We start from the raw sequence: 6796 nt of genomic DNA on the forward strand, positions 1-6796 counted from the left end.
GGAGCCTTCCACGTAGTCCTCACGTTACAGGGCAGTCGACCCTTGGGCTGGGCGGACAGTCCACCTCTCATTTTACAGGGAGGGGAGCTAAAGTCCCCAGCGGGGAATGGTTTGCTCAAGGTCGATTAACAAATACCGGAAGATATGGGCACAGGACTGATTGTAACTGATGCCATCTCATGTCCTCCCCACCTCCTCCCATTGTCTGGGTGACTCCCCCTTTGTGTAAGGGAGGCATATCTGCTAAGACTCTTGTTTGAAGTGATAAAATCCAAGCCACTCAGCTTACATTTGAAAGAGCAAGTTTTTGGCTTGCATTCAGCCAAGTTTATGGGGCAGTCTGTCTTCAAGACTGGCCAGGCTCAGATGATGACATGGGGATGCTGCTCTGCGGCAGCCTCGAGTCCCCGTTGTCACCACATCTAGGTGAGGAGGAGAGAGGCAGCTTCTCCTTATTTCAAGCACAAGACTCAGAATTAAGTCTCATTGCTTCTGATTGGCTTCATTAAGTCATGTGCCTTTCCCTGAACCAATCATGGTTGGTGTGGTAAAGAGGGTGTGGCTCTTTGATTGACAGGCTTGGGTCACAAGCTCACCAGATCAACTGTCAGTCAGGGTCCATTCAGGGAAACAGAAACCAGCCTAGATCTCTCTTGCATTCTGGCTTCTGGGTAGGTTTAGCTAGAGTTGGGAGCGGCTTCCTGCTGTTTCTAATCTTTGAGTTGCCTCCCCATCCCATTGGCTTCTCTGTTCTTCCATCACTGGTGTAACAAGCCCTAGCACAAAGAAGAATGGGAGGCATTATCAGAACACAGATGGCCAAGGCCACATGGCTGAGGCTGAGTCATGGCAGGGGTACGCTGGCTGGGCTTGGGAACAAGGTAGGGTGGCTGCCCAGCGGGAGCTAAAGCCAGTGCTGAGACACCACCCAAAGCCTGTGAGAGGGCAGAGAAGCCAGGTTACGTCTCTCCTCCCTCCTTCCTCTCTTCTGTCTGTGTATTCCATTGGCTGAGGTTGGGAAATGTGCTGCAGGCGAGAGCAAGCCAGCCCTGCCAGAGTGGTGTGTGGGTGGATGGGGCCCAGCCTAGGTGCAGGGAAGCAGGAAGCACTGGGCGTGGCTCCTCCTCATCACACAGACACCAGGCATGTGTCAGAAGGTACTGGAGCATTTCCAAAGCTCATGCCCAAAATACAGTTCACAAGATCAACATTAACGTATCCCCGTCAGCAACCAGCATCAGTGAGATGAGTAAGATTTGTCTAGAACAAAGAGGTTCCTGGGGAAACACATTTCTAAAGTGCCAGTTGGGAAGGAAGCGGCTTGAACCCTACTCCCGAAGCACACAGTTAGCCTATCGTCCCTCGCTGTGACTTTGTGGTTGTCCCCACTAGGGTTCTGCACCTCCCCCTCTCATCTTGTTGCCTGAGATAATTGAAAGAATGATAGCAGAGAGGTTTTCATATTCAGTAATATATCTTGTTGCTGAAACAGCACAATGCTCCATAAATAACACTTTGCTGCCAGTGTGGAGACGCCTGCCTGCTGAGCGTCACTGTCGCCTCCTGCCAGCCACGGCCACAGTCAGGGCCCCAACCCTCAGAGCCTCACAGCCAGGCAGCGGGCAGGAAGGTGAGACTCAGCCATGCCAGGGTATCTGTGATGGTTTCCATCATTAGCAGATAGAGAAACGGAAGCCCCGTCTCACCACGGCCACATCAGGAGAGGGCTCAGGACACCTGGGGGTCCTTGGTTCCCCTGCATCTTCTGTTCATGACTGCAAGGATCACAGGCCAGAGGCCAGCCCAGTATTTCCGGGAAATCCCGTTCTGCTCAAGACCCCAAAGATGCAGTTGATTTTCTGCACGACAAATACCCTGCAAACAGGACTCGAGCCCCGGTCCCCACGGGTCAGACTGTTTCCCTGACAGCGGCCACAGGAGCCAGGCAGTGAGCCGGGTTCCTAAGCCTTCGGGAAGTGTTTCCTAAGTGGCTGCCTGGAAGATCCTTGAGATGAAATCTTGAAAGAATCTCCAGAGAGATTCTGTGTCTCCACCAAGGCCCCAGGGAGGCAGACCACCACAGCCGCTGCCTGGCCCTGGGGAGTGGGGGTGCTCGAGGTTTGGCCTTCCACTGCTCCTGCTGTGTGACCCCAACATGTCATCCTGTTGGTCAACTTTAGGACCATCCCGCTCCCAGCTCCGCCTCCTCTAGCTGTGGGTGATGTGCGGATCTCATGGCATGGAGTGATACTCTCCAGCGGGTGGTCCAGCACTGTGAGCCCTTGACTTCGGAGTGCTCCACTCTCCTCTTCTCCCGTCACTGTTTAGTCCACAAATGCTCCCCCAGGACTTTGCCTCTGCTCTCCCCTCACCTGTTTCCTCCTTCTAGTCCCCAGAGGCCAGTTTAAATGTCACCTCCTCGGAGAGGCCCTCCCTGACCTGCCACAAAAGTCAGATGCCGTCTCTTCCTCCCACGCATCTGCCACCGTGTGAAAGTGTTTATTTGTGGCATCTCCTAAGGTCTGAATTCTTTCTTTTGCTTTTCCACGCAGTCCAAAGCAAGGAGAGCTGAGGAGAGATGAGGATCAGCCGTGGGGACACTGCGAGGCCTGTGTGTCATGAGGGCACATGGAGGCCCTCCAAAGCTCCTGCCCCGCGCCTCCCGGAGGAGCTGCTCCTGGTGACTGACTGGGGACAGGGAGAGTTGCCGTGCCCCACGCTCGCAGTCAGCCCACTTTCACCAGACACATTCCAGTAGCCACGCCGGACCTCCACGCTTGGTCTTCCCGTTGTCACTGCCACAGTGGGGCCGGCTCCTGTCTGGGAAGGCACCGTGGGAGGGCGGGCTAGAGACCTAGAAAGAGCAAGCCCGGGGCTGGGCCCTTGGAACCTGAAGAGATGAAAGGGAGGCGGCCTCCCCATCAGAGGCCTCCAGAAGGCTGCCCACAGGGCCCCCAGCTCCTCCTCCTAATCTAGCCGTCGTTGGCACACGTCAGCGGGAAGTGTATTCTCCTCCCGTAGAAACTGTTCTCTGTTCAACAGAGACGAAAAGGTGAGAGGACCATGTGGGTTTCAAAAACAACTATCACACAACAGCGTGAATGGACTTGATGCCACTGACTGTACACTTCAAAATGGTTAAGAAGGTGAATTTCATTATGTGCGTTTTACCACTTTTTTTTTTTTTTTAAAAAGAAAGGCTCAAAATGCAAACATCTACTGACCTTAAGTGAGATGGAAAGAAAATGGTAAAAAATATTACAGGCGATTTTTATTTTCCTTATACAATAGTGTATTTTCTAACTTTTCTATTAAAAGTACTACTTTAACATTAGGAAAGTTATAGACACATTGGTTTTGTAGACAGTTTTCAGAATTCTTTATAACTTTATTAACAGCAAAATTCTGTGCAGTAACTATAAGCTTTCAGTTGATAATGAAAAACTCTAAAAAATAAAAAAGTAAGCTATTAAGAACCACTAATATTGATCCAGTACTCACCACTTAGAGCTGTGGGACGCACTTTCATTCATTCATTCATTCATTCACTCACTCATGCCACAAGGATTCACTGAGCACCTGTTATAAACTAGTTCCAGGCACAGGGACACTACAGTGACCAAGGCATGGTCCAGGCCCTCCTGGGGCTTCCTTCCTTGGACAAAGGAACTAGATGGCAGAAAGTATTATGCAGAACAATAATGCAGGTTGAAGGTGATGGGGCCATGCCAGGGACAGGGTGGGGGTGTTATTTTAGATATGGTCCCAGGGATATGCTCTCTGATATGGTAGCATTTGAGCTGAAATGAAGAACCAACCATGAGGTTATCTGAAGGTGAGGAATCCCAGACAGAGAGAACAACATGTGCCAATGTCCTGAGGCAGGAACCACAAGGAGACCAGTGGGCTGCAGGGGTGAGTAAGCGGGGAGGTTGGAGACAAAGGCAGGAGCCAGATCATACAGGACCTTGGGGCCAAGGCAAGATTGTCAGTTTTCACTCTGGGAAGTGGGCAGCCATAGAGTTTTTGAGCAAAGGGGTAGCATTTTAGAAAGTGTGATTCCGGCTGCTGCAAGGGAAATAGACAAAATGGTGGGCAAGATGAGGATCACCTCGTAAGGTCACTCCCACCCTATCAGGGAGGGATTGGCCTCACAGAGCAACCCCTGACTTGCCAGGTCCCAAATCCCACAGCCAGTGGACAGTGAGCTGGGATCTGAGCCTCGGCTGTCTGACCCTGATGCCTCAGGATCTCCCAGAGACCAGTCACAGCAAGACCACCAGCCCACACAGAGAGCTTCCACAGTGGAGCAAACCCACAGAGGGCTGATGCCTGGCCCTGTGGCCACAGCCTCACTTGCTCCTCCTCTGAGCGCTGGCGCACCCAGGCAAGCTCATGGCAGAAAGTAGAAATCGAGCTGCTGCCCTTTTGTGAACACCCCAGCTGGCTGGACCCCCCCATGCCTTATGCCTTCCTCAATCCCAGCAGCCAAGACACAGGGCTGAGAGTCTCCACAAGATGCCCCTGGAGAAAGTACTTACTTAGCAATTCAGAGTGGGGCTCTGGAGCCCCAAGACCTGGGTTCCTGTCTCAGCTTTGTCTCTTCCCCTCAAGTGAACCTGGATGAGCTAGTAAACGGCTTGGGGCCTCAGCTTCCTTGGCTGTCACAGGGTAAAGAACACCTGCTGCTCTGTTATGAAGATGACCTGAGACGATGACCATAAGCTCTTAGCTTGGCGCCTCAACAAAGAAGGACTGCTACCAGTCTGAATAGACTCGTTCTGGAGTTAAACATGCAACCACCCTGGGAAGTCCTGACTCATTCAAGTCGTAACAACAGGTATCCGTGGAGCACCTTCTAGGGGCCGTGCCCTGCACCATGTGCTGGGGTACGGAGTGACCTTCAGGACAACAGAAATGACAGCCCGGCAACTGTAGCTGTTCATGACTGATCCCACTTCACAACTTAAAACAAGCCTTTTTTTTTGGTTAGAGGTATTGTGAAAACTTGTCATTATTACCCCCAGGCATCCAATTACATATATAAGTCCCATGTTCTAATTAAATTTTCCTAATGTCATATCTGCTTGGCCCACTGCTATTAATTATTAAATAAAACTCTCTGGGGAAGCCGCGTTCGGTTTAGCTGGCTTTTCCTCACCCCTGGCCACTGTTCCTTCTAGTCTTGCTCTCTCTTGGCAGGCTGGGCCCCGGCGTGTCCCTGAGGCTGGATCCCCTTTGAGGATCCACTATGGAGGCATCCACCCTGGACAGAGGCGGCGTCACTGGCAGGAGGAAAGGCGAGCATAACTGAATAAACACGGGGAACATGATCCTATTACAACAGGACCACGCTCCAAAGTGCCAGCGTGCTGCTCTGAGAGCCCCCCTCCAGGGGCTTCCTGCCCTCTTTTCACCATCCAGCCTCCCCCTGCCCCGGAAAAGGCTTAACTGCTTCACTAGAAAGAAGACTCCAGGTCTGAGCATAAGACACAAACATCCAGACGCATCCAGCAGGGCAGGTTTCCCAAGCCCCGGAAACCAGATCTTTCGGAAGCTGCGTCACATTTTCCTGCTCGAGGCCATCTGGGAGTAGCTCCCGAAACCAAAGATAACCCTAGTGTTCGTCCTGCAGGAATGACACCCACTGGTGCCTGTGGCTCTGCCCACGCCCCGCCCACGTCAGCCCGCTTGTGTGGTGGACACCGAGGCACGCTCACGAGCCCCGTGCCGAGGCTATAGGTGTGCGGACAAGGACAGCAGGAACAAGCCCCCGTTCACAACACAGGGAAGACAGGCCACATTCCTTTATTCTCGGAATGGGAGGGGGAGAAATACCAACCAAGAGGTGAATTATTGTAAAGCACACAAGACTTATCCAAACCCCTCTTATGGGGTGATTTCCCCTCCCGCGTGTAGACACTTTTGCTCTGCCAAGAATTCTCAGCAACGACCCCTACTTCTGCTCCTGCCTGAGTCTGAAACACTTTAGGGGAACAGGAATGCCACCAACAGTAAATGTGCCAAGGGAGGGTGTTGAATTATTTATTCCTTCAATTGAAAACCACCTTCAGGTTAGTCACTGTCTACTATTTACCACGAGCAGGGCCTTGTGCAGGCACTGGGCCCCCAGTGAACTTTAGATACAGTGGGGAGACTAAGGCCTGGTAAGCATTACAGGCGCAGTAGAGTGAATTCCAGGGCGCATGGGGCACAGGTATCACCAGCCATAGTCTGGGGTCAGGGCCGAGGGACCGTGCAGCATGGTCATTAGGACATGGGCTGAGGAGCCGAGATGCTTACACTTCAACCCTGGCTCTTCTACTTAATATGTGACCTTGGGCAAGTTCATTTACTTCTTGGTGCCTCACTTTCCCCATTTGCAAGCTGTAGATAATAGGTTAGCTATGTCACAGGGTGATTGTGAGGATTAAATAAGTCACCATCTGTAAAGTGCTAGGTGCAAGCACATAGCAAGGGCTTCACAAGTGTCCACTTTTCCTATTACTCAGGGAAGTCCTCACTGAAGACCTGATTGTCAGGCTGAGAGCTGGCCAGACAAGGGAGCGGGGGAAGGATGCTCTGGGCAGAGAGCAGAGTACGTGTGAAGATTTGAGGAGGAGTGGCATGATGGAGGAACTGGACGAAGCAGGGGACTGTGGATTAGGGAGGCAGGAGCAGGGTAGGAGACAGGGATGAAGTTGGTGAGGACGAGACCTTGCAGGACCGTAGGCCACGGGAGAACCTTAAACTTTGACCTGAGAGGCCATGGAGGGTTTTAAGTAGGGGTTGACCA

Source organism: Ceratotherium simum, chromosome 21 (genome assembly GCF_057802395.1).
Source record: "Ceratotherium simum simum isolate JZ-2026a chromosome 21, ASM5780239v1, whole genome shotgun sequence".
Classification (NCBI taxonomy): Eukaryota; Metazoa; Chordata; class Mammalia; order Perissodactyla; family Rhinocerotidae; genus Ceratotherium; species Ceratotherium simum.